At 44.3% G+C, this 27,693-nt stretch overlaps 2 protein-coding genes across 3 annotated transcripts in view; one reads left to right on the forward strand and one right to left on the reverse strand.

Moving 5' to 3' along the window:
* Window positions 1-27,693, reverse strand: part of MACROD1 (mono-ADP ribosylhydrolase 1) — a 2,692,027-nt gene that overhangs the window by 1,935,076 nt on the left and 729,258 nt on the right. The window lies entirely within an intron of this gene.
* Window positions 1-27,693, forward strand: part of FLRT1 (fibronectin leucine rich transmembrane protein 1) — a 476,852-nt gene that overhangs the window by 360,088 nt on the left and 89,071 nt on the right. The gene's annotated exons all lie outside the window — the stretch shown is intronic.

The raw sequence follows: 27,693 nt of genomic DNA on the forward strand, positions 1-27,693 counted from the left end.
CGAAAAGCTAAAAAAAAAGAGCAATGTATGATAATAAAGGGTCATTCTTTTTCTTAGTTACCGATCCAAGTTGGTTTGTTAAAAAAAAAAACAGAAGTAACAGAAAAACGTTTTCAAGGTGGATGGGCAGTTGCTGTCTTGTCCTCAGCAAAATTAAATTAGTTGAAATAATACATTTGAAAAAAAACAGGTGGGGAGGATGCAACAATGGGCAGCGGGAGAAAAACACATGTTCTTTCATGGAGAGCTCAACCAAACGTAAACATGTAGTAACCGAAATGTAAGAAGTGGAAGGACACCAGTAGAGAGGCTACGCTCCATGGGAAGGACAAACACAGAAGGGGAAGGACAAACACAGAAGAGGAAGGCAATCTCACAAAAGGCAACACATAAAAAGCAAGCTAACAAGCGACAATAAAGCCTATTAATGGGAGATAAGCATTAGGGGAAAAAATAAGCAAGAAGGAAGCCTGCATCATTAATGACAACGTGGTGGAATGAAGGAAACGGGCACACCTGCATTGGTGTAAATGGCGTGGCTCGCTGCTAATTTTTAAGACAGCTGACAGGCAGTTTATGGTCTTGCCTCTACAAGGAAGGTACCTACAACCTGATCACAGGGGACAGTCAGTCAGGATTTGTAGCATCAACGTTGTGATATTTAATGAGTGTTTGTTGTAGTGGCAGAGCAGTGTGTGAGCATGCATTTGTGTAAGTGTGAGAAAGTGAGGCTGAGTAGAAGTGCGAGTGTGTGATGGAAGGGTCAAGCAGGTGTGAGAATGGAAGGGAGTAAGCATAGGCTCTGGAAGTAGGGGTGGGACTGAAGCATCCCCAAAAATAATCATGCTAGAGGTCAGAGCAATGAAGGTGCCTTTACATTTTTTGTTTAGTGTGTCACTTTTGCTGCTCTGCGTTCAAAGACAGAGGTCAAATGTCAGGCTATGTCTAATGACAAACAGATGCTTATCCAGAAACTGGTGTTAAATTGTATTTCTCTGACTGACAAATGAGAGGCTTTGTAAAAGTGACATAGGTAATAAAGAAGTGAAAGGAAAGGTTGTAGAATGTCATATTTTTTTTGTAACAAACATTTAACCCGTTCGTTGTGCCCGTCGGCCAATGGCCGTCGCGAGCACTACCACGGTAGTGCTGGGCACGTCCATTGGCCGACACGGCCTCGCCCACTCAATGGAACGCCCCACACGGCGGCGGAATTACCGCCGCGGTAAACAGGTTAAATACCTGTAAATGAACTATATACTCATATTTAAAAAAATATCAGCAATTAGGAAACCAGATATGAAGCACATTTTTGTACTTCTGAAGTGTGATAGAAACAATTTTTTAGGATCAAAACAAATCAAGACACTTGATGACGCACATATGATCATTTTTTTGCTGAAACTTGATGTCAACACATTATCGTTTGTGCACTAGATAGTTTTACTAGTAAAACTGCTTGCCTATGCAAATGTAGTGGCCATTTCAACGGAAAATGTGCTTTCTGTAAATGCCAGGGCACTAACACATCAGTACTCCAAAATGCACCACTAGCTACAAACCACATCTTACTACTCCTGTTGAGTGTGCGAGGCACATTTTCTTCACTTGTTTTTTTGTGGGACACTTGAATTTTTCACAATTTCTATGACGTCAGTGATATAATACTACTGGCAATAACCCCACTCAAAAAAATGTTCCAGTACCAGTGGGAGCAAGCATAAGTTTAAGTGTATAAGGGAAGTAGGCAGGCACTTACTGCACCCTAAGAGAGTAAGGGTGCATACTGATCAAGGTCAGGCACTATAGCAAGAGGGTGTGGCAAATAGGGAATATTTTGTAATAAGTACCGAGAAATTCTTGTCAGAGAATGGTAATGGAAGAGGTTGGGTCCTTGATTTTGTGCAGTGTCAACGAGCTGAAGAGACAGTATATATGAGTAGGGGGTGCGCTAAAAAGTGGGAGAAAATATAGAGTCCATGGCGCAAGCATAGAGGGATTGTGGGGAATGGGTAATACGCACCAGTCATACTCAGGCGGGATAGAGGACGGCTCTGATGAATCATGTCTGCAGTCATTGTTTGGAAATATGTCCCAAATTGAATATGTACTCCTTGAACCACTGGAGGTAAATAATCTCGAACCTCTCTCAAACAACATTAATGGGAAGATGGAACCTAACAATTTACAAGCACATGCAATTTCTGTAATGTATGGTCATTTAAGCAAAGTTAATAAAAAGAGTAAAACAAAAAAGATTTTGTCCAGTGTATCTTATGTTACAAAAATTATTTCAATAAAACAAATTTACAGCTGATATAATTCCATCTTGGACTCTGTGGTGCAGAACAGCACAGATCTTGAGCTCCAAAGTGAGATTTTTCCTCTTGGATATAATGCACATAAAACATAACTGAGGACGTTTGGTTCCCCCTCCCTTTAAATAAGGCCTTAGCGCGAGTTACACAAAAATATTGGCTGGGCTGGCGAGCTTTCCTCCACGGTAATCCGGCCCAGAGGAATTCCTCCATCTCGGCTCCGATTGATTATTCCAAAGGAGGCCTCTGGGTGAACTTTAATCCACGTGCTTACTTACATTTCATTTAAAACCGCCCGCCCATTATTGAGCATTAAGCCCTCGGAGTGAAGAGGGCAGGGGAGCTGAGCAGGAGCCAGTGAGGCGACGCCTCTGGCCGGACGAATTCCAAAATAGGAAGGGCGGGGGGAGAGATACGATTTGAGGGGGCCGGGGAGTGGGGCGCGAGGGAAGAGCCGAGCTGTGGGAATTCTGCGCTCTTTCCAAAGAAATTCCGTCTTGGACTATGAGGAATTATATCTAGCTCTTGATAGGGACTTCTGCCTCTAATCATAAGGAATGTAGCTCCTTTCTGTAATTAATTCTGTGCTCTTCAGTAGAGTTCTGTGCTCCTTCGTAAGGATTGTTGCACGCTTTTATGTTTATAGAGTTTCACAACACACTTCAGTTCTAATAGGTACAACTGAATTTAGATTTTAGTTTTTTTTTAATCTTAGTCTCTGTGAAGTGAGGGAGCTTAGAGAAGCTGATGCCTCCTCGGGCTCCCATGCATGCATACAGGCAGGCTTCCTCTCTCTCCTGGGATCTGAGGATTAGAAAGACTAACAACAACTCTGGCTCTGGAAGCTGAGGTGCAACCATCTGGCGGAGCAGCTGCAGTGGCACTGGGGTCCTATTCAAGGCCAATTATGATTGAATTTACAGTCCAATCAGCAGTGAGGGGGGTCCTGGCACCCTTGCTACACCACTATCTGGAAGCAGCCTCACTGATCCTGCCAATTAAGAAGGGCTTATGATGACGTTCTACCAAACGTGATGTTCTACAAGCCTAGAACAAACTAGCATGAACCAGTTAAGAGGAGATGAACTGTCCAAGGCAGTACCATAGTGGTCTTCTGGACAAGGCTTCACACTACACGGACAACAGAGAAATCAAGGGCTGGGAAGCAGACGGAAGGCCCGGAGGTCAGTGGCGTAACAAAGGCCCCTGCAGCTCCCGCAGTGCAAGGGGGGCCCTTTCAGGGCTGTACCCTGGCCAGAGAGCTCCAGGGTAAATCTGGTAGTAGGCCCCTCCATACACTTTGCAGGGGGCCCCCTCTAGTTTTGTTACGCTACTGTCGGAGGTACCTTTGCGGAGGCCATTTTCTGGGTCTCCCTCTGTGGATCAATAACTTCTGCTTGGAACAAAGTCATAATGAAGACCAATTCTCTTCAAGAACTGGTCCAACTCAGCACATGATGAATGTCCCCTTTATATTGAGGCACTGGCCTTTGTCTTCAAGTCACTACCGAATGGATGAAAAGTTGAACTTCGTGTGTATCATTTCTGTCATGACAATTTTTGTAAGATTGGAGAATTTACTGGCAAGTTGCATCTTAAGACGTCATGGTACTCCAGAGTCTGCCTAATCTGATTAAGGACCATTGGGAGTATTCTCTACTAAGACCAAAGGGCACAGAAGGCAAGGGCTCATGCAAAAAGCCACTCGGTAATGAGATTCTCTGTCTAACGCCATGCTCAACTTATGTTAATACAATTTTTGTGGCCCTTCACAAACTCATTCATTAGATCATTTTGCAAACGAAAATAAAGCAACCAGAGTGGTTGAAAACCTTTAGCAACTAACTTAAAAAGTGCATCATATGGTTCAAAATCAGTCTGACTCGGCATTAAAACAAGACCTAATTGTCTTTTCCAGCACTAGTACCAGTATCCTTTACTGGGGCGTGGGACTGCATAAAGAAGCAGGGGTTGATCATGAAGATGCATGTGTGGGTTGATATGGTATTAACGAGTACAAGGTTCTGTGACATCTACCATTTTAGACACCAGGACATTCGGTCTAATCTTCAGAATGTCTAAGAGGGTAGAGTTACACAGTACTGGTCATGGTGTTTCCAAAGGATACTGTGTTTGCTGGATTCTTTTTGTCAGAAATATGCACGCCACTAGGCTGGAGTCTGAGTTTTTCTCATACTGTCAAAGTGCTGCGGATAGCTACAGTTAGGTTAGCTACACAGTACTTTGCAGCTCTGTAGCAATATAAGTAATGCTTCAGCTATGACCCCTTCATAACCTCTGACAGCGATCTGTTCCTTCCACTGATACGAGTAGTAATGGGTGCTCCTAATCCCTGCAAACTACGACCACTGTTCCAGAAAGGACCGAGACACTGAATCACCACAAACAAAGGGTGGTGGGGCGGGTGGAGGGAGCTTGGAACGGGGGAACGTGGGGGTTGGGGGGGTTAGTGCACAGGGTTGATAATATTTTTATTGAAAGGAACTTACCATAAGCTGCCGGCCAGCTCCCGCCTCTGTGTTCTTCCTGGTCCAAGCAGACACAGCGACAGACTCCCTATGCACCCCCGTGAGAGCAGCACAGGGATTGGCCTGAGTGGGCTGAAAAGAAGTTCCACTCAGGACAGTTCAATACAGCCGTTTTGGAGAAACCCAAGTGTGCATGTGCGTTTGGCCGGCCTGAGACAGCCAGCCAAACACACATGTGCACTTAGAAGTACACATAGCACTCCACCTCCACCTCCCCCTCCCGTGGCCCAGCCCGCCCCTCCCTACACGCTCAGAGACGGCAAATGAACTATAACACGATGACAGAACATTGTTTTATTTTTTACCTACTGGCTCTGAGCCAGTGGGGCGACGCTCCTCTGCCATTGTGGAGGAGCCGCCCCTGTGCTACGTACGCTGTCAACAGTACTACTTTGCGGCATTCGTCACAGGTCGGCATTTTACAAAATAAATAGTTAAATGTACATTTAATTTCGTTTCCATGTTCAAGTGATATGAATCGCCTCAGAGCACAAAAAAATAAATCAAGCCATCACTAAAATTGATTTTAATATCATACTCATGTTTATTTCTTATTTTCTGTTTAAGGCAAAATCCTAAGCAGCGCGATTGTTTGTACTATGATAATCTCTCTCTTATTATACCATGTAGTGGGAGGTTGGAGTTTCGAGTTTGTTTTTGTCAGGATAACCGTGTTTTTTGTGTTTGTATGAAGGATATGCTATTAGCTGCTTTCATTTCTGCATTGTAGGCTTCACACCTTTTCTCGGACGCTATCAGTAGCCCGAGCCATTGCTGTATAACATGAAGGAAGATAATTATGGAAGAACAATTAGGCAGACAGTGTGAGGCGTCGGACCGACTGAAGCAATGAAAAAAAAGAAACATCTACTGCCTGTCTACCTGCTGCCCTCTGTTTGTGCCTCCTCTGCTTCTTTCTTGCTCTGGTTTGCCTTTTTGCTCGTTTTCAGCCCTCTGTTTTACCCTTCTGCTCATTTCCTGCCCTCTGTTTTGTCTTTTCTACTCGTTCTACTGCCTACTGCTTTGCCTATTCTGCTTTTTCTTCTGCCCTCTGTTTTGCCCTCGTCTGTTCTGACTTTTCTGCCCTTTGTTTTGCCTTTTCTGCTTGCTCATTTCTGCTCTTTGTTTTTGTTTTTCTGCTCATTTCTTCTGAACGTTTCCTCAAGACCTGGCTTTTCGACAGAGACCTCGGGCCTTACTGCCTGGATACCCCCAGGGGTGACAGTGCCATGCTCTAAAAATCCTGATTGATTGATTGATGTTGGTTTATCAAGCTATGAATGGGCCTTGGGGGAGGCCAATGGGGCCAATGGTGTCCACTGAGAGGGCCTTGGACTGTGAGACAGGTACTGCTTGCTTTGGCTCTTTCTGGATTTTAAGTGCAGTGGTCGGTTTCTTCATCTGAAAGACACCACCAAAAATCATGTATCTTACATGATTTGCTGCTTTTGACCAGGTAGCCATAGTGCAACAAACAAGGTGAGGGTTCATCACCTTAGACAAAAGGGTACACGGAATACCCTGAATCAGAAGAAGCTTTGGATTTCCAAGAATCATTGCCGAAATTGTTATCAGTTTCTGGAGATCTTGGCGACTTTGGTGAAAGAAAGTGATGCAATGGAGGGCAGAAAAAATTGAGGAAATTGCAAGTGTGCTGCATGCATTTCACATCTCATGATTTATATACACTACGATTCAGAAACATGTGATGTATCCTAGTGTTAAAGAAAGAGCCTTGACAAATTGTGGCGGACAAGGAGATTTGGTGGTCATATTGTAATCCTTAAGTCTTCTGGCAATAGCACTTGAGGAGCATCAAAGACACCAAAGATGCTTATAGTGGGAATGAGAGCCACCTCAATGCAAGTTATGACTAAGGGAAATTAGAAACTTCTAATGTATATGCTTATAGCAGCTGATTTGGTCATCATGAACTGGTAAATGAATAAAAACACCCTCATAATAATCACATACATCCTTTCTCCTATAAACATATATTGTGAACTTAGCAATAAAAGAATTCAGGAGCAACTGGGAATGGAGGGGCAATTTAATGGGTAACTGTCCCATATGGGGGAGTCATTAACTCACGTAGTGGGCACATTATTGAATTTATTTAAATTAATAGTTCAGCCTAAATGCATCATCCTGGGCCAAATACTCTGCTTCCTTCTATGAGTTTTTTTCATGTTTGGAATGATCCAAACAGTAGCCAATTGCCTGGACCAGAACAGCAGCTCCGCAGTCATGTCACACCCCTGACTGATACTGAAAAGGTTCTGGGATGAGGAGTCTCATGTAGAACAGGATGGGGTGATGACAGAATATATACCAGAAAAGTGCTATTTTACAGACGGAAATCTTAGCATGGCCACTTAACTGGTTGGGTGTGCATGCAAGGTCTCCAGCTTATGTCCAGCTATACAGAGGTTGAAGATGATCTCTTTCATTAACCTTCCTAAAGACTGGGTAATCTGGAGGTATAAAACCCACCATGCCTTGGACTTCAGATAGGAATGGCTCTGCCTCCTAGGCATATTTCAGTTAATAGGTCTTATCTAGCAGGGCTAGAGTACCAAGGTCGTCCTTTAATGAGGTCTCTATCTTCAGGCCTAATATGTGTCTTCACTGAAGTCAGGTAACAAGAAATGGGGATGAGAGTTATCCTGGCATTATAAAAACGTATGAGGCAGCGTGGGAGGGACATGGCCCAGGGAGCACCACTTGTGTTCTGTACTATGTGGGAGATTGCCATTAACCGTATTTCAATCATCACTTAGTCCTATTAACCCACACACCTTCTTTGAGCCTTTGAGAACTGTACTCTAGCTGAGGCAGGATAATATCATGTTTGGACTAAAAACAGAAGCTTATTTGGAGTATGGGCTTACCTGGGAAACAGACTTACAGAGAATCCAAGTGGATTACAAGGAGGCGAGCTTCTCAAAAGAGGTCCTCAGACTGAGATGCCTGCATTAGAGACACCTGTCTCAGTAATATAAATGTCTCAGTGTTAGCACAATTCTCCTCTGGGAGGCTGGATTAGGGTAAGACTATTATCATGGTTTCGAGAATAGGATGTCCTGTGAGGGAGAAATACTATAGGGACTGAGGGGAAGGGGACACCAGATCTGGCTCATGGCTGTGGTGTCTATATACTCTGGCACTGTGCAGAGAAGAAAACTCCCTTAGAAGAAATAGGAAGTTCTGTTTCCTCAGAGAATTCACATATGAGCCCTAGATGGAAAAAATGTCTCTACTTTGAGTTACAGAGAAGAATAAATTATTGTGACTCAAAGTCGGAGAATCCAGATGTCTGTCCCAAAGCATTTTCAAATCTCTTGAACAGTACAGCAATCCCACCAGTGCCCTCCTTGCACAGTTTTCACTGTTTGTGACTGCCACTGTCCTGCTCAGCACTAAGTCCTAGAAACAGGAGGTTCAGCAGAACCTGCTGAAAATTGTGCCTGCTAATGTGTCTTAGAAACAGCCAGGGGTTCCAGATACATCCAGACCACAACTGGCTCTCACAAATAAGATTAAACAAAGATATTTTAGGTAAGGCAACTCACTTCTTCAGGACAGCTTGGGTGCCATCACAGTCAGCCAGTCCTTAGCCCCTGGCCCTAATCTCCGGAGATCACTGAAATTATTTCCCTTACATATTCTTTTCCTAGGTTAGTTTCAGGAGGACATGAACTGCAAATGGTAAACGTTTCGAAAAGTTATATGAGGCTGTGGTTTGTTTTAATTAAGACCTGATTTATATTTAGGTAATAAAATCCTCGGGTTTTTTGGAAGAAGTAGTAAATATATGAGAGGCATCTACATTAGTTGAAAACGCTCTTGCAGAGTTACCCCTGACACATTATCCTGCTGGCAGAATTAATTCTACCGTAGAATTCTCCACCTGTCTAGAATAATAGGGGATTTACAATTTACTTCACAAATCAGAGAATTTCCTAATACCATCTAACTATAAATTATGCTCTTAGTGCTTTGGTCTGAGAAAAACGTGTATGTCCTTATAATTCCAGCTGAGTTTGCAGTCCGGCCTATGGTTACCTTACCTTTTTTGATTGGCATGTCTGCCCTGCATGAGAGGCGGGGGGGGGGGATAATAATTCAGAACCATTTATTTGTCATATATATATTATTTCCCCCAAATCCTACTACTGGTACCAGTGTCTTAAAAGTTATAACAGGCCTGTCAACCCTAGTTTTACGCAGAAGTGTAACAATCACCGCTGCAGCCCCTGCTGTGTGGGGGCGGTGCGGAGCCCCAGTGGGGCCCCCTCCGGTACTGTGCACAGCCCCTAGCCTGAAAGCTCCCGACTGGGTACAGAGGGTGGGGGGCCACCTCCATGAACTTTGCAGGGGGCCCCCTCAAGTTTCATTATGCCACTGCATTTACTGGTGTGTGACTCAACCCTGTAAGTATTGAAATGCCTCATAACCCTTTAGCTGTAATGATAGCATGCATGTTTGGTGCAATTCCCCCAAAATAACTCCCACTTCAAGCATCTGAAAAGGTTGGATTGTAGTAAATGGAAGGAACTGATGTGGGTATCTATTTGCCACCAGCTCGCTTACACCAGACTAACATGGTCCATCGCCTTCAGTTATAATAGTGCAGAGACCTTCTGCACATAACATTATCACACATGCCACCCTTAACAGTTCGACGTGGATGAAAACACAACACTGTTGTAATTGGACATTCCTCCTACCCACCCCAAGAGAGAATGGATTTCTTGATGTAAATTTGAGTTCCATCTTTTCAGACACTATTCAAAAAAATGTGTGGTTTCTTAAGGTTTTTAAATTACCATTCAGCCTATCCATGACATGCTTGACTGGCAATCTCAGCCAAGAAATTGTCTAGACTTACCACAAAGCATCATTGCTTGATGAAGGAGGAGTAGGATTTAGTGGCCTGTCCCTGCACTGGTCCATGCTCTTTTCTCTAAATAATTCTCTGTGAACTCCGAACAGCCTGTGGCTATTACCTCAATGGAGAGAATAAATCATGAATTGAAATAGAAACTGCAGGTACGTGTTGTAGTGACTCCCAATGTGCCTTGTTTCTTTCAATATGCAGTGTTTTATATACAACATTAATGTGCACTAAGACAGTCAGTGTGTTTTGCAATATATATCACTTCTTTGGCAGTTCAAAATAAAAGCATAAATATGCAATTCCATGGATGTAGTACATGAAGTACACCTTACATGAACTTTGATGACATATTCCCTATAAATGACCTGATCGGTACAGAGGAAAATACAGCCGGTGATTGGCAACATTTATGCAATAGGATCAATTGATGTGGTTTGCCCTGAAGAAGTTCTTTATGGAACGAAATGGGTTGAATAACGCAATGTTCTCCATGATGAAACAATAAATACAGAAGCTGACTTTATATATATTTTTTTTAAACACATTTTATTCATCAAATGACACTTATAGAGCAGGGCTCTGTAACCCAGAGACATCTGCACAATAAGTATAAAGCTTCATGACTTTGACTTTTCAATAATGAGATCAAGGAGAAATAAAGAGCAATACGAGAAATAAAGAGCAATACAGATGAAATAAAGCATATGAAAACGCCCACCCAACAACCCCCCTCCCCCCGGTCGCACTAACAGCCTCCCAGAAACAGCCTAGCTGTGCATTTTACACCACAACCGCTCGCTATAATAAACATAAATGCAAGAAACTACAGCTTGCACCAGCAGGGTAATATTAAACTGGGTGGAGGGGCCCTGTTGCAGCGACCGGCTCCAACAGCAAGCCCCGATAGTTTGCCCACCGCTTCCAAACTTTAAAATGCTTCTGCAGGCACCCTCTTGCAGTGAAAATAGGAAGTTCCAGGCCCATACAGATGTCCAGTCCCTTCTTCCCTGCCGACACAGAGGGTGGCGCCGGTGCCTTCCATGCTCTAGCAATGTCTCTCTGCGCTAGAGTAAACCCTAGCAACATAAGATGGCGTTTATAAATATGGCCCCGAATCCCATCCATGACATGTAAAAGCACCAATTTCGGCAATTGGGGCAGGTCACAACCCCTCTCCAGAACCGTGACACTGACTTTATATTTTTACGATGAAAAAAATGAATAAAGAACGAAATAATGGCCAAGAAAACTGCATCTTTGTGCTTTAATTTTAGACTGAAAAAAAGAAGCGATATATAATGTAAAATACACTGACTGAGTGTACGCTACTGTGTATATAATTTTTCTACTAAACGGACTCTAAGAGGCTGTCTAATTAGTGGATTCTGTGGCGGCTGTTCCTATAGTGTTTGGCACCGGATGTGTGATACACTAAAATGGTGTCAGAGTGTGGTAAAGCCTAGTTGCTGGAGTAAAATATTTGCCATACAGTGTTTTTGGACAGTCCAGTTTGTGGAATTCCATGACATATTCATAGAGGTTCTCAAGGGTCAGGGCAACCCGGTGAACATGAGGATTTGCAATTGAACACAAATCTAATGTTCTTTTCTTTATGGTAGTGACTGATTTTTTTATATTTCTCCTTCTTCTCAAGTTCATTTTATTTTTCGCATGAAGGAAGAAAGATTTCCATCCAGCTCTTCTGTGCTGGAAAGATGTTTATCTATGCCTAGTGCAGACAGATAAATTCACCTGGACTGAGGCTCTTGTTCACAATTCCATAAGCAATGACATGCACAAGTTACATCATGTAAATCAAGCCACTAAGTAAGCAGTTATTACGGTCTTCAGCACCAGTGTCTAATAATAATGATAACAATAATAATACAGCACCTTATAAAGCGGATAGCTACTCCCAGATGAGTGTCCCAGCGCTATGGTCAAATACACCAACCGGCAGTTCCAAGCACAAGAAACAGTCGACATCTTAGTTAGCAAACAACCAGGTTTTTAGATTTTTCGAAACATACAATCTGTCCCAGAATGCCTTAGCTGCAGAGGGAAACAGTTCCAAAGCCAGTATGCCAGATAGCCAAAGGAACTTCCACCCATACACACTTTCTTTACCCTTCGGACCTGGGCTAACAAGGCCCCAAAGGACCTGAGATGCCTCAAAGCGGAACACGGTGTGATAAGAGGGAGTAAATAGGTCGCGCTCGTCCTCCTGAAAATCCTGTTGCAAAGGGCCTTAAAAGCAACACGCTTCTTCACTGAGGCCAATGAAGTTTAAGAAGTGCTGGGCCCATAGGAGCCCGTTTAGGGAGTTTTAATAGCAGTCAAGCTGCCGAATTCCGAACCCGTTGGATTCACAGCAGCCATAATTGAGAAACACCCAGATACAGAATATTACAGTAATCCAACCGCTAGATGACCAGGGCTTGGATCACTGTCTTCTAGGCACCTGGTGGAAGACGGCAATAAAGATCTTCAAAGGCTTGAGAACTCCAAAGCACATGCCTGTCAAAGCTGTAATTTGCTCATTGAAGGTCAGATTTTGATGAAACCCCACGCCCAGGTTCTTGACCTTAGGCTTTGGTGCTGAAAAGGCGCAGAGTGCCGCTGGCCACCAAACTGGGGACCAAACGGCCGGCTGGTTGCCCAGGATCAGAACCTTAATTTTGCCTGTGTTTAACTTCAGGCAGTTGAGGCCCATTCTCTGGACAACCTTTGACAGACAAGCCCTCAAGGAGGCCACCCCACTGGCAGAATTTGGAGATCGAGTGATAATTAATTGAGTGTCATCAGCATATGATAGAATATCAAAGCTGTGACGCTCAATGACATCAGCATGTAAAGGTTGAAAAGGTACTATCGATATGCTAGTGGTAAGATACAGACTCTAGCTCCCGTAAACCTTTGTCCTCAATAATAAAAAGAAAGGCATTTTATATTGCATAAAACACAAACTGAATTGCCTCTTCTCGCTCGTCAAAGGCGTGTTATTATTACTCAAACTGCTCAAATTTTGTTTTAACAGAATTCAATGTAACTCCTTTAATTGACCTCCGAAGAACTGGGCTGAGCTGCCTCTGCGTAAGTCAAACCTGTAACTTGCAGGGGTTTGGACCACAGAGCTAGTTTAACTTAAAGCTGGCAGGACGACTGAAGTGAGCTCACTGCTAGCTTCTGACAAATGGGGTGCTCTGGAGGTCCCTAGTTCTAATCTCAGAAGTGCAGAATTCTCTCCAAAATTCTATCCTTACAAAGTCGGTAAACTGAGTGAGTACTAAAATGTGGGAAGTATTTACAGTGATTTGAAGCAGTGGAAGGCTTGTAAAAAGTGTTCTAAAAAGACACGTTCATATTGTCATTTGCGCTTATTCGTGGTTTTCCCATTTGCTCAAATTGTTTTATCTTCTCAAAATATCATATCGCTATGTTTCAGATCGCGTAAAAACAGGCCAACTCGGAGACACAAAGCTTTAAAATATGAACTTTTTTTATTTACATTGATCAAAGTGTGCCTCTGCACTTGTCACGATATAAAAAAATCTTAGCAGATTTTATTGGTGGGCAATTATGTCTAAAATCCACTCCCCAGAGCAAACAGTTCTGAGTTTCTTCATAAGAGTGTTCTCTCTTTTGGACAGCAATTCAGCATAATATTTGTCAACAGTCGCACCCCAGTGTTTAATTAATGATTCTGCCCTGAGCGAGAGACCGAAATGGGAGAAAGTAAGTTTCTTTTCAAAACAACTAACAGCCAGTGTGACAAACTAGATAAACTCAAAACACTAGGTCTCTGCAGTTGGCCTTTCTTTTTTAAAAATACAAAGTTCCTTAATTTCCGGTAGGGCACGCGAGCAAACTCCCAAAGGTTTTCAATTAAAAGTTCCCATGTCAGACGCACCTCGGTGATCAGATACCAACTTTCCCATAATGCCTAGCGCGCGAGTTGAATGTTCTTTAAGCATTCTGTGTATTTTCTCAAACAATTAGGTATACAGGTTTTTGCAAATATCTGAGAATTGCAACACCTAGAGCTTAACTAGACTCCTAGTTGGATGATTAGGACTGTGTAGGAGATCACATTTCCCAGCCAGCTCAGAGAACAATAGAAGGCAGGTAAACACTTCAGCAACATTCATGGTGTACAGTCCTATAGTGTTGCTCTTCATGGGTAAAAAAGTAAAAACCAAAATCTAGATTGAAAACTACCATTACTTATGAAACATGGGGCTAGGCGCGCAAGGAATGCTACTCGTAAAACAAACTTTGCAAAAAGTAATGAATCACTAATAGTACACGATGAAGGGAGAGCGGCACAAAACAATCCAGTAGTTGTGAGTCACAGACAGCAAATCTGAAATATTCGCTTATTGTAGATGGTTGCCCCATCCAGCACAGATGACCTGGCAACGCAATCTTAGCTCACTGCCATTCGAACACACACAATGCTCTAAGCAGTATGTCAGAGAGCTGTCAAAGACAGAAAAAGACACAGCTTAAAACATGTCAGGGCTGCATCATGTTAAGTGCTCCCTCAACCGAGCAGCAAATAAAGAGGACGACGACCACGGATAAGGAGCTACATACTTTTGTGAAGGAAGAGGCAGGGAAGAATAAACGGAAGGCCACATCGCGACATATATGGGCAGCATTCACGATCAGGTCACCACCCTGTCGAAGGCTCTGAAAAAGGTGACCTGATGTCCATATATGTTTCAACCGGCAGCTGGAGGAAGACCCAGACATTAGACATTAGACACCCCAGTCAACATTTCATGGAGGGCCCAGCGAGACCCAAAAGCAGTGTAAGAACTGCCTTACAATGATATATCATGATAGGAATCCACAGGGCACAGCTACAGGCAAGCCTCTCCTTTAAGATGATTAATGGTGCCAATTAGTTCCATACCATGTACCATGCTTGACTCCACTACAGGATTTAGAACTCAACAATGCAATGCAAATTGGGACATGGAGTTTTGGCACTGATACAGACTGTTCCAGCAAAGGATGTCCAATGATGTGCAAATCATGGGCTGGCATCAGGTGGCAGAATAGATACGTACCTATCCGCCAGACATATTTGTGTGCCAGTGCTAATGTATGGAGTACAATGGAAGGGAAGGGTGTGGCTGAGGAAAGTTCTATATTCGATCCTATGCCATGAAGTGTGCCTATAATAGAACACCACCTCTGATTCTCCTCTTGAGATAGTCCTTGACCTGCACGAAGGTGCCAGCACCGATGACACTCAATGGACATCATCCCCGCTGCTCAGGCGGAGAGTTGAATGGCAGACAATCCAAAGCAGCCACAGCAAAAGGTTTAGAAGCCACTGACATTCACAGTGGGCAGCTGTTGGTTATGAAATTGTCTCCACGTGGCAGAATACCACAACAACCACATCCACATTACCAAACACAACTGATGCTGTGAAGGTCAACACATGTAGCAGTCCAACCCTTGCTTCTCCACCAGACATGCAACTTCACCAGAAGTCCCCAGCATCTGTGCGATCTCCGTGACAGTATGAACAAAACATAATGTCTCTCTCACAGCATCATCGTAAGGTCTGGCGGAGAGGAAAAAAAAGTTTGACTTCGGAAGGCAGAGAGTTTTTAAGTGAACAGCCGGCTCAGCATATGGCTGGCAGGAGCCCTGCTGACACGCAACACAGAAATCTGGGCATCCCAAAGTGAACAGACATGGCCCGCATGCACAGAACTTAAGTAGGAATATAAAAAAAACATACTGAAATAACCCTAACAGCTACTTCTCTCTCAAAGACTGCTGACTCCTTTTTAATATCCTGGTGGATTCTTTAATTAACATTAAAATCGGGAAAATCCCCAACTACAGATTTTTATAACAGTAAATCCATGCGGATTAGTCTAAGTGAGATTTAACAAAATGTCCAAAATCTTAACTCGTGTCATATTTTGCACTTTTATAAAGAGAGAGTATGCCTTATACTTCAGAATTAAAAGTCTTTTGCATTCATTTCACCGGCACATTAGCAACAACTGCCATTGCACTGGGGTACTGTATCATAACAATTTGGTATTAGTACACTTTCTCCAAACTAAATATTCTAGGAATAAGGTTACGCTAGTAAATTAGGCTCACTGAGTATTTTTGAGAATTTTAGAAAGTTACAATTTAACCAAATATTCTCTTACTGAATTGGTAGATTAGATTTCTGACACAACCCCGGCTGCCACAGCACTGAAAGCTCAACTGAAGGTAATTTGAAGTGGGAAGCAGGAAAATCAGAAGTAAAAAAAATGTATATGTTTTACAGCTGCTGGCAATATAAAGGTCATATCAATGTTTCTATACTTTCTGTGCATGCTAAAAGTTTATTCTTTATTATACAAGCATATTTTAATTGTATTAAAAGTATCAGGGTATTTGATGGATTGCATATGTGATGTTATGCACGAAAATTGAAACTGAAAACACCCCTTCCCCTGTGTATTACAACTGGGACGTGCTCTCTGTACAGCGCTCCAACCAATGCTAGCCACCAAGGTTTGCACTTAAGAAAGACCAAAACACACAGATGATCACCAGACGATGACCGGGCAGTAGCCGAGATAATATTTTGGGTCACAATGCAGAGGGTCCCATTGTCATTTTCTACTTGTCTAAAATAAAGTACTAGTATCACTTACCACTTACCAGAAGCATTGCGGATGTGTCTGAGGTTCGTGATCAAATCCTTAATTTATCTGCCAAAAAGTCACACTTTCGCCTACCTGTGATCCAAATCATTTGGAATAATAATATCAGTGCTATGTGGATGTCTCAATATAATACGTCGTCTAAAATATAAGTTTTCTAACATCACAGAATTGTTTTAATATTGTGAACATTCCTGAACTAGGCATACAAGTTCCACCACTCCAAGAAGATTTACTTTTCAGCTTAAGCACATTGGAGAAAAGAAAACCCCCCTAAATACAACAAAGGAATTTACAGCTTGGCGGGAGCTGGGTCTTGATACTAAAAGTATTGTTGGTGAAAACAGAGTTCTGGGGAGAACAAAGGGTGGGAGGGGGCTGTAGACTCCCATCCTTTCAAAATTAGCTTTGGGGTCGTGTTTACTTGAGGATTAAAACACAATCCCCCTGCTCTTCTTTGAGTGTAACTGGATTATCTCCCAGCAGCGGCTCCTTCTGTGCGGTAATCACATGCACACCTCTCTACCACCTGATGCTCTTTCGTTAATAGGGGGGCTCTTCAATTCCTGGAGGTCAGGCGGCCCATTGCTGGATTAGGGGTAAGATGAGTGCCTGAGCAATAGATGCACAACACAACAAGCAGCAGGGGGCAAGGAGCTGCTCATTCCTGACAAAGAACTAAAGACTAGTCTACCTTGCATATGTGCAGAAATGTCTTGACAAATGACCTCTGCTTCCACCTCCTCACCACCCCAGATCTACCCACACTCTATTTAATACAACACCGTTATAATTAATGCCATTTTCTAGCTTTGTTTGTGGTATTTCATGTAAGTCTGCCCCCTTTGATACTTTCTTTAAATACCTCTATTGCATCCTAGCAGCAACTCCGCCATCCACAACCTTATGGCTGAACAGAGCACCGCGAAGCAGCTAGCAACTCCAGGACCTTGAGACCCTCATGGGTGAATTGACGGGCATTACAAATCCTGATCGATTGTCCTCCACAACTTCAACTTCTACTTAAATTAACACCAATAAGCCACAACATTTGATCAACGTTTATCCAACCACTCAATGTCACTCACACATACTCCACACATTCTCATTGCATTCCTCTTGAACTTATCCTAGTCTCAAACTTCCACACATACTCTCCCTCATCACTAACACTTCTCTTGCTTATGACTCTATTATCAACGTGTCAGTCTACATACCAGTACGGACCTCTCTAGAACCCATATCTCCATGTGGAAAATTCCTCTTAATCCCGCTCTATTTACATGAGTCATTATCATTACAAACTGACTCCTCACCTGGATAGCTCCTCTTTTGAATTTGTCCAATGATATATGATAGGTACATTTAACCCTTGCTATCCCATTCACCACTTCACTCCCACTGACCCTCGATCACGGGCATGGATCACACTGGCCACCCAACTTCTAAACACATGCATGAATAAAAAAAAAATTAAAAATCGTGCAAATACAAAATAGATCATGATTCAGCTCTTACACACCAAACTGCAAAGTGCTAACCTTGATTTTAACAAATTGACATATTCAAACAACTGTATGTAGGTATGCGTGAATCTATGTGGTATTTTTATAGCATGAACCTCACCAACAGGCAGCAGAGCACTGTACATGGTCTAAGGGAACGATACAGTCTTTGGAGGTGGACAGTTACTTTGTTCTTGATGGAGAGGTGTTTAAGGAGGTGTGGGAGAGCAACCAGCTGGAGCCTAAGATAGAGGCGCTCTTTGGGGTTCTATGCCTAGGTAATGATTTCTCACCCAGTGAGCTTTCCAAAGAAGCTTGGCAGTGTGTTGAGGGTGAGCCCCGGGCTGTGGAGGCATAGAGATCACAATGGAAGTGACCTTGGGCTCACTCTGATGACAATGTCAGTAGTGGCCTCTCTCATCGTCGTCCTGACTGTTTAACCCCTTCAGTGCCCCGCCCTTTCCCCGCCCTGTGCCGGCCCTTTCATTAGCGGGCGGGGTTCATGACGAGATAGTCTCGTCATGGGCACAGCGCAACCGCGCTCCATGACGAGACCATCTCGTCATGGGCACTGAAGGAATTAAGGAGGAATTTGGTACACATGCAGACTGGCAAAGGTTAGGCCAGCGGGGCTCCCCTGGATTTAGTGGTGACATAGAATCACAGATCGACAGCACCTACAGGGCGCAGTCCTGAGGATGTGCTAGAGCAAACAGAGCTCTGAGTCTAAGGCTCACTTTGGGTCTCAGAACGTCAGTGAGTGAGCCTAGGCAGAGAACATGGGGAGGCATTTCCCCGAGGGAGAGAAAATCTTGATATCCATAGACATCCATCTGCTGAAATCTCAGAGTGCTACAGAGGGCACTGTGTCCCCCTACCGGTATACAACCTTTACAACGCAACTTTTACAACGCACTACACTTACAACGCATTTTTTACAATGCAACATCCACTACAACGCATTCCATTACAACGCAGGACACTACAACGCATTTTTAAAAACTACCTTTACAACGCATTCCATTACAACGCATACTACCTTTACAACGCATACCATTACAACGCATAATATTACATTAAAACCCCTACACTATCCAACACTTACCCTACTGTTGCACCCCCTGGAGTTAGAATAGTAATTTTTACCCCTATACTATCCAACACTTGCCCTACTGTTGCACCCCCTGGAGTTAGAATAGTAATTTTTACCCCTATACTATCCAACACTTGCCCTACTGTTGCACCCCCTGGAGTTAGAATAGTAATTTTTACCCCTATACTATCCAACACTTGCCCTACTGTTGCACCCCCTGGAGTTAGAATAGTAATTTTTACCCCTATACTATCCAACACTTGCCCTACTGTTGCACCCCCTGGAGTTAGAATAGTAATTTTTACCCCTATACTATCCAACACTTGCCCTACTGTTGCACCCCCTGGAGTTAGAATAGTAATGTTTACCCCTATACTATCCAACACTTGCCCTACTGTTGCAGCCCCTGGAGTTAGAATAGTAATTTTTACCCCTATACTATCCAACACTTGCCCTACTGTTGCACCCCCTGGAGTTAGAATAGTAATTTGTACCCCTATACTATCCAACACTTACCCTACTGTTGCACCCCCTGGAGTTAGAATAGTAATTTGTACCCCTATACTATCCAACACTTGCCCTACTGTTGCACCCCCTGGAGTTAGAAATAGTAATTTTTACCCCTATACTATCCAACACTTGCCCTACTGTTGCACCCCCTGGAGTTAGAATAGTAATTTTTACCCCTATACTATCCAACACTTACCCTACTGTTGCAGCCCCTGGAGTTAGAATAGTAATTTTTACCCCTATACTATCCAACACTTGCCCTACTGTTGCACCCCCTGGAGTTAGAATAGTAATTTGTACCCCTATACTATCCAACACTTACCCTACTGTTGCACCCCCTGGAGTTAGAATAGTAATTTGTACCCCTATACTATCCAACACTTGCCCTACTGTTGCACCCCCTGGAGTTAGAAATAGTAATTTTTACCCCTATACTATCCAACACTTGCCCTACTGTTGCACCCCCTGGAGTTAGAATAGTAATTTTTACCCCTATACTATCCAACACTTACCCTACTGTTGCACCCCCTGGAGTAAGAATAGTAATTTTTACCCCTATACTATCTAATACTTACCTTAAATCCAATGTAATATTATGCGTTGTAATGGTATGCGTTGTAAAGGTAGTATGCGTTGTAATGGAATGCGTTGTAAAGGTAGTTTTTAAAAATGCGTTGTAGTGTCCTGCGTTGTAATGGAATGCGTTGTAGTGGATGTTGCGTTGTAAAAAATGCGTTGTAAGTGCATGCGTTGTAAAAGTGTGCGTTGTAACGACATACATCCCCCCTACCACATTTAGACCCTGAAGCAGAGTGTCTAATACCTGTGTCACTCATACCTGTAAGCAAGATATTGCTAATTTAAGGTATTAATCACTCAAGGCCTATCGCCTGTCACCAAACTACCATGATGGTGGACAAGAGATGCTGCAGAGAGACAACTTTTTCACTATGCAGGAACATGAGGGGGAAAAACAGGAAAGCCTGCCACAGGCCCTGTATGAAGATAGTAGTGCATTATATGGTGTGGTTCTGCTACCTCACTGTGTAATACACTCACAATACTCTCTTGGGTTCAGCCAGGTTCATTTGTAAAACCTCTAGCTCAACCCTGGATAGTTGTGGCTTTGAGCAGCAAGGCTTAAACAAAGGAACTAGTGTAAAGCATATAGGTGCACCAAACAGCAGCATTAGAAAGTTATGTGACATAAAAGAAATCCGACACCACTTTATAAAAACAGATTCTATTTTTATTAATTTTTCGACACCAAGATGAATCTAACTCCACTGGAGGGTTGCAGAGATATACATTTTAAAATAAAATGTAAATCTTAGCTTTTTAGTCCAACGCAAACAAGCATTGGTAGCCATAAAGTTTGGAAACTTTTGAAAATTTTGAAAGAGTTTTGTTTGATGACTCCAGTGCATATTGGGCAACCAATTCCGGCTGGAAGAAGGTCAGGGGCGCCAATAAGGAGTATTTGGGCAGTTTCCTGGTCACAAAAGCAGCCTCACGTCCAGTTACGCATTTTATGCAAAGACTATCATAGACTTCAATTAAGTGGTCCTGACGCTGGGAATACTGGATGCTGTTTAAGTGTCTATATCCATGTACATACCATAAAACAACTGTATCTAATTAACTGCTTTTAAAACTATGAGGGTCATTAGGATGGCGGGCGGACTTTGTCTACCCGCCATCCTGTCGGAGAATGGGACTGCCCGCCATCGGTGCGGGGGTCCCGTTGCAGACATTAGGATGCGCCCACACTGGCGGGCGCATCCTGCATTCCTGACATTGCGGTGGGCGTTGCTCTCAGCACAGCCCGCCGCAATCCCAGGAAGGTAAGTTGTGCACTTCCATGCACAACGTGGCAGGCACCGCGCAGTGCCTGCCATGTTGTGCATGGAACTGCAGGGGGGTACCATAGGTACCCCCCACCCACCAGAATCCCTAGGGGCCCGCTACGGGCCCCCAATGACAAAAACCGCCTGCATAGTAATATGGATGGCGGTGTCTACCAGACACCGCCACCATATAAAGTGCTTTTCCGTCCGCCATGGTAATGTGACAGGGGGAATTTTGAATTTTGAAGCGGGCAGTGGTTTTTAGCGGGCGGATCGCCAACGCCATACGGGTGGTGGCGATCCGCCCGCTATCCAAATGAGCCCCATAGTGTTCATTTCTTACTAATCCACCTAGAAACCACTACTGAAATTATCATGCAACAATAAACTGCCTTTATATCACACCCACAACTGCAAATGTCAATATGTAGCAGTAGATGCTGTCTACAGCACTTCTGCTAAAGGTGTTATAAATCCATAAAAAATATAATTACAAAATCCAAATACATGATTTTCCTCCTGTGTTAATGCATGGAGCAAGGTGTACCAAATGCTCCTGTTTCCACATCAGTACCTCCACCTCTTCTCAGAATCCAGCTCAGCAATCGCTCCACATTTCTCCAACCACTAGTTCTCCAAACACTGGAAAAAGATCATAGCTCCACTGCCATTAAAACTGAGAGTCTAATAACAGCACTGAAGAATCCAAAATAACTTAACCATGAAGGCCTTCAGACAACGGCAATAGACCAAAACCGCTACCCATGAACCCTCATTATACTGCAGTCTAGCGCATTCCAACAAACAACGGTAGCTATGGAGTTATTGCAAGTGAACAGGCACCTTCACATTAAAAAACAGGCAGTGGCCCTTCAATATTTGGCATTACCAAAAGGCTTGTTTTTATTATTCCTTCGCATATACTATCCTTTTCATTCCAACTAACAGACTTACATGTCCACCTCTCAAATCAAATTAATTTCATATTTCCCTATACTAATTGCCCACTAATCCTGTTTGGGTTCCTGAGTAGTGTGCTACCCGCCGAAAAGCACTTCAACACCTCATCAGGGTAAACAAGAACTATATAAGTGCAAACCCTTTTCTCTCCTATCCCTCCTCTATTCTTTTTCAATCCAAATAACAAACTCACATGTCCGCTGCTCAAATTAATTTAATATCTCCCTATACTAATTCACCACTAATTCTTTTTGGGTTCCGGAGTAGCCTGCTGTTCATCGAAAAAGCGTTTTGATGCCTCGTCAGAGGTAGTTAGCACTATATAAATACAATTACAATATCTCTCTTGGTTTTGAGCAGCAACTATTGAGTTAAATGAATTGTATTTTTTACTTGATTGGTAATCGCTTACGGAAACATTATACGTTAACTCAAACACTGAAATGTGGAAGAGATAATGAGATTTATTTTTACATGGCTGCAGTCTATGTTTTAACACGTATTACATTTTATGTGCTACTAATTAAGAAAAGTTCTAATTTCTTGGGGTTGAAACTATATCGTATCTATAACTTTTCCCTAGTATGCTGTGCACTTAATTTCTTCAAAATTAAAGTGACAACTTTTACAATGAGCAGCGGATTTCCTGAAAGAAATCGTTTTTAAAAAAACGTTTAACTAAATTATTTTGGTGATTATTCGAATCGAATGGTAAGTGTTATTATGTTGGGTTGTTTATTGTTTCCTGAAAATATGTGAATATCGACATAGTCCTGGATTAATTACCCACCCCTTAGCCCTTATTTGGAAGCTGAGCTCTGGCGGCTGCAATGTGTTCCTAATGGCTGTGTTTCAAACTGTTTAGTGGAGAGCTGTTGAAACTGCCCCCCTCTGCTCCCTTCTCTTGGCCCGAGCTGGTAAGATTGTGTAACCCAGAGGATAGCGCCGCTGCCTAGGCCAGACCATGTTCCCATAACTGTGAAAGATGAGGTCTCTATGGCAGGTCTGCTGTGTAACCAGACCGGCGGCTCCCCTAAAAGAAGTCTGCCCGTAAAATGGCCCTTCTTTTTCTAGGAGCTCGGTGCAACCCCAGGCCATTTTAATTGAATAACTATTGTAGATTAATTAAAATCATATAATAAATGAACCGCAACCAGTCCACGTTTACTAAAAGCACAGCGGTAAGAAGACAGCAGGGAGGCGCTTATTTAAAACATTCGAAAGAATTTCAAGAATAAAACGTCACTAGACCCATCATATGAAATCCTAAAAGTGTCCGTGGCTCTGGTGGTCGCTCTCTGCGATCACACAGGGATGCTGGTGGACCCCTAACCCTCTCCCCATGCTTTACCCTACTCCCTCCGAGTGTCACCATGGGTGGTCCCTGCTTTAACTGCCTGATCATGCACCCGCCTGGAAGTGTTGGTGTTAGTTCCTGCCGTGTGTCGTTCAGCGGGCGGTTAGAATTATCAAAATACTGGAAACACGGCTCCCTCTGTGAGCCTGGGGCTGCGGCAGGCTGCGCCGAGGCACCCAGGGGATGAACGGGGGAGCCCGGGCGCCGACAGACGCACCGCGGGCACCAGCCAGACCCTCAAAGAGATGAACACACACAGAGATGGAGACAGGTAATCAGCGCGAAGGTGTGACGCAGGGAAACAGGCGCACAATGGACTGACAGGTCTCTAGACATGAAAAGGAAACAAAGAGACACCTGCAGGCGCCCGCGTGACACAGGGGCAAACAGCTCTGTGTGAGTGACAGAGAAATGACGCTGCATAGGGACCCAGAGACACAGACTAAGCACACAGCAGACCAGACCAATACACGTAAAAGCCAAGGCGCACCGACATACAATGATAAACAAACAGGCACAGAGGCACAGAAACAAAAAACAGACAGAGACACAGAAAGAAGAAAAAAACACAGACACACATAGACACAGTGACTCACAGAGAGCGATACACACAGACACCAAGACTGGAGAAGCGTGGCTGCTGATGAGATTGCTGATGGGAGATCTTTAATTAATGTCACTGTCCCTTGGGTTCGCGCTGCCTCCGATGCACACACACCTCTTGTCACACACGAGGCGCAGCGCGCAGTGTGCACGAATGTGGGAGAATTAACACACCCTACGGGAATCGCACGGGGCGCAGACATGGGGGCAGGAAACGGAGACGCACGCCCCGCCCAACCCGCACGGGGTGCAGAGAATATGCTCACATTCAACAATCCGAGACTTGCACAGCCGCGGAGCCACACAGTGCGGGACTTGGAGAGAGACACGTCTGCAGGTCTCAGGGGAACGCGTTTGAGGTGCCAGCATAGTAACACCAGGACTTAGCGACACTGATGACGCCGCACCTGCGCCAAAATGTCAGAGATCAACTCATTTGCGACAGAAACGTTTCCAGTTGTTTGTTTAATTACCTTACTTTCTTACTTATGCCTACTACCCCTCCTGGGGTATAGGCCATCAACCAGGACTCTCCAGCCATCTCTGTCCTGGGCTTTTCTTTCAATCTGCCTCCAGGTGTAACCCATCTCCTTGCAGTCAGCCTCGAGGCCGAAGCGCCAGATGTTTCTTGGCCTTACTCTTTTCCTTTACCCTTGAGGCAGGGGTGGATTGGGATTGAAAATCGGGCCAGGCATGCAAAAAAATAAAATCGGCCTACATTTGCATAACGTTTTTCCTCAAATCACTGCTTCGGCGTAATTTTATTTAAAAAAAACGAGGGGGGGTGTAAAAAAAATGCACGCATTAGTTTACACTGGTGAAACACACCTGAAAGCAAGTGAGGCCACTTCTACTCAGGCCCAATGCCCCCGCTCAGTATGTGCACACATTAATGGGTTGGCCAGCGAGATAAATGGAGTGATACCTCTGCCAGTTGCTAAACGGGAGGTAATGAGCGCCCATCTGCCTCTAGAAAGGCCACTCAGACACCCACTAGGCCGCTGGCTCTATTCGAACAATAGAAACACCGCCCAAATCGGCCACCCTGACTGCTCAAAAAAGCAGCCCACAGCTGGAACCCAGACACCGGCCCCTCGGGCATTGCCCGAGAGCCCGCGTTCCCAATCCGACGCTGCCTTGAGGGTTCCAGGTCAGGGCTTGCCTGGTGTTGTTTGATGCAGGCTTGCGGAAGGTATGACTTATCCAGCCCCAGCGTCGTTTCATGATTTCTTCATGAGCAGGGAGTTGGAAAGTCTGCTGCCATGGGTCGTTGTTGCTGAAGGTGTTTGGACAGCGGATTTGGAGGATTTTCCTCAGACAAGTGTGATGATGGTCTGGACTGGTGGTGGTCGCTGTTGTGCTTCAAGTTGCTGGTCAAAATATAAGGACCGATATGAAATTTGGCATTGAAAAGCCTGATCCTGATTTGCAGCGTTAGGTCTTTGGAACTCCAGATCTTCTTTAGCTGAATGAGCAGCCCTTGCTTTGCCGATTCGTGCCTTGATATTGGTGTCCGTGCCACCCTGCTCGTCTCAGACACTTCCCAGGTAGGTGAAGACCTCAACCTCTTCCGGTGCATCGCCTGAAAGAGTGACTACAGTTGTCATTCACTGTGTTCTGAAAAATACTCGCACCATCAAAATCATGTGTCTAAGAAACAATACGCTGGTGCCACAGTTAAAATATTTCTCTTCATATGTGCTCAGCCACGTTATGTGTATCTCCTTTGCTGCATACTATTTTAACCAACCTTTGTGTGAGTGCCTATCCAATTTTCTCCATTCCCTTTCCTGGGAAGGGCTGAATTTAAGGAATCATGTGGGATTTGATGGCCTCAGTATCCCACCTCTCTATAAAACATGCATTCTGGAAAAGATTTGTGGTCAGTCGGCCCAAATCTTGGACCCCTGGCACACCTCCATCTCCTTCACCGGACTCATCCCAATCATGAGCCTTCTCCACCACAAGGGCGACAATGATCTATCTATCATTTGGCCTGCCACTGATAGAAATATTCAGTGCAAAAGACGCCAAAGTGCCAGCAATAACACCATCCCTGGGGGAGCACACCTGTACCCCATCTTGGTGTTTTGCCATACAAATGTTGAGGTGATGTATAGATGTGCTCAGCTCCAATGTAGATGCAAATGTCTTCACACCATCCTTGAAATTATGAGCAGCCACTCCAGTAACATTTTGAGCAGAAAGATGGCCTACCAGAGCAAACCAGCCAAAAACCTAAGTTCACTATGCTGTTTCCTCCATATTGAAGTATGGCCTTGTCAGGAGGTGAAAGGCCACACTAGCCTATGTGAACATTCCCCTCTGCTGGCTGATGCGCAGGCTCGCAGCACCTAACCAATGAAAGTTCACACCATCTATTCCTGCCCAATGCAGCAGGTTAGAATCGCCAGCAGGATCGCCTGCTGCATAAAAAGAATGTCCACCTACCAAAACATTTTTTATGTGCCATGGCCTCCCCATACTGTCGGGTACCCTCCTTTTCTCTTACATGCCCACTTGAGGAGCATGACCAAAACCCACTCCGCACAATAATGTGAAAGCTGCAGGACCAAAGCAGGCTCTGCCCTGGATTTTTAAACCACCTTTTCATCGCCACCCAACTTCCAGCAATGCCACGCACCAACAACAAGATCCAGAATAAAGAGGAAGGTGGGGCCAGCATCGGCCCCGCCGCCATTATGGTGGTCGGCCGTGCCCCCCGTATCGTGCCCACTCATTGGCCCCGCCTTTGGCTAGGGGCCGTGCCTCGGAAGCGATCGAATCGCTTCCGGGTCATGGGAGGCTCCCCCATGCCCCGGAAGTGATCCGATCGTTTCCGGGGCGTGGGAGACCCTCTGGGACCTTTAAAGCCAGGGGGAGCGCGAAGGGCAATCTCTTGCTTCCCTCGGCAACACACCCGTCGCGTGTGCCCCCTCCCTCGGGAGGACATCTAATCCTTTTTTCCCCACCCACCATCCCTGAAATAGAAGCTTGTTGAAGCTAAGTATGGTTGATGTGTTTTTTCCACAGGGTGTCAATTGGTAAAGAGAAGTGGATTGTAAATGCCTTTTTTCGTCGTGTTTGAGGCGGTATTCCGGGTCAGGCGGTAAGGTCATAGGTTGGACAGACTAAATTGACTAATCTTTTGGGGCGCTTTATTAAGTGGGGCGCCCAGAGGGGAGGGACATGTGGCTCTCACCAGACTCCAGGGGCAGTTACAACCGGTTGGTTGGAACGGTGCGGGGACAAAGGGGGGGTTACGCTTTCCATTGGCTGGTTGGCCACCCCGCACGCAGGCGTAAGTAAGCTGCGCTGTCTGCATGGCCCCTTTATGGAGTAAGTCTTGAACGTATGGG

The sequence above is a fragment of the Triturus cristatus genome, chromosome 9 (genome assembly GCF_964204655.1).
Source record: "Triturus cristatus chromosome 9, aTriCri1.1, whole genome shotgun sequence".
NCBI lineage: Eukaryota > Metazoa > Chordata > Amphibia > Caudata > Salamandridae > Triturus > Triturus cristatus.